Below are 1625 nucleotides of genomic sequence, written 5' to 3' on the forward strand. Positions count from 1 at the left end.
TATCAGCTACACCATAGAAGTTCTAATAAAAGTTGGAAGAAGAGGAGGTAAATGGGACCTTCAACCCTCAGGGACAACGCAAGGGCAGCCTGCTGTCATTTCTGGAATTTGCCGGGAGCTTCCGGGAAATTAGGGACCTGAGGGAATACCTATCCTCGAGGAAGCCTGCGCCACCAGGGGCATCAGAGGGTGCCAATACTGTTTTGGAGGTTTTGGAGCCAGGGCCAAGGACACCTGGAGGCAGATCTGGGAGAGCAGGGCTGATGGATATGCTGCCTTCATCTTAGGAGTAAAGTGTGTCAAAAACAGCAAGATGTACAACCTGCAGGAGTGCATCCTCCTGCCAACCACCTGCACGAGTCTCCACGACATCAGCTGCCTTCATCTAGCACTCTAGGTCAGTTCACATAATATGCAAATACTGACTTTATGCGAACATTTAATGTACCTAGCACACAATACATGTTATTGTTTAATCTCCTAGTGATGGAGGAGGGCGAGGAGCTAGAGAGAGGGCTGCTACATCTGTCTCCATCTAAATTTGACACTGATCTAAGTAGGTGGATTCTAGTGTTTTAACTCCTATCTCTCCTAACTCTGTTAATGTCTAATGTCACCTGTGCTTTCTGGGTCACCAGAGCCCCAGCTGTGTCTCCACAGACAGGTTTTTCTCCATCAATGTAGGAGGAGGATTCTGTTCTCAGCAGAATTCACCTGCTATTACTGTTCTCCATCAGCTAGTTTGTTATTTTGGCCGTATTATTATTTTACTCTCCCACTAACTTAAGGAATTAACATGTCAGCGATGATGGTAAGTGTTTTCTTCTTTTGCAGGCTTTTTTTCAGGCTGTCAATCAAGGATTTGGCATGTGAGATTCCTATCTTGGATAGGTTCACTTGCCACATCTTTGATTGACAGGCAGTGTGCTTACTATATATGATATTGTTTCCGTGATTTACCTGTTTTCTTAAAGGCATTGTTTTTCTTATTACAAATGATTTGATTCATAATTTAAACTGGGTGTTTTCAGACTGTACTCTGTATATTGTACTGTAGTTAGAGAGACAGCAGGTAAAGACACATTGTGAAACATAAACAAACTTGACTGTGTGAAGAAAATGACGCTGAATTGTTTTTACAGCGCACAGGACGAAGCCAACAGCTACTGTTTCCAGACCTGCCGAGCCTGATGAGCCCTCTGTGATTGTTGCTTCTGTGAAAGGTGATTCAATACGCGTACTAATGTTATGTGACCAAAATGTTCTTACAGCCACAGCTCGGGATAGAAAAGCAGGCGCCCAATTTGTTGAGGATGTTGTCCTCCTATGCTACCAGTGTACCTCACATACGTTTCAGTTTCATTCTGACAACTCAAATTCCAATTTCCATTGAGTTATATATATATATATATATATATATATATATATATATATATATATATATATATATATATATATATATATATATATGGGTGTGTGGAGTCCTTACAGATGCTGGTGGCTGTCTTTGGATGGACTGTGCTGTGCAAGTATGATTTCAAAGATTGGCGAATTAAACACTAGAATTCTACTTTATCAATTAGCAAAACTATTACAATGTCTTCAATCATCACGAGAGACATCCA

This window comes from Sander lucioperca, chromosome 9 (genome assembly GCF_008315115.2).
Source record: "Sander lucioperca isolate FBNREF2018 chromosome 9, SLUC_FBN_1.2, whole genome shotgun sequence".
Lineage (NCBI taxonomy): Eukaryota > Metazoa > Chordata > Actinopteri > Perciformes > Percidae > Sander > Sander lucioperca.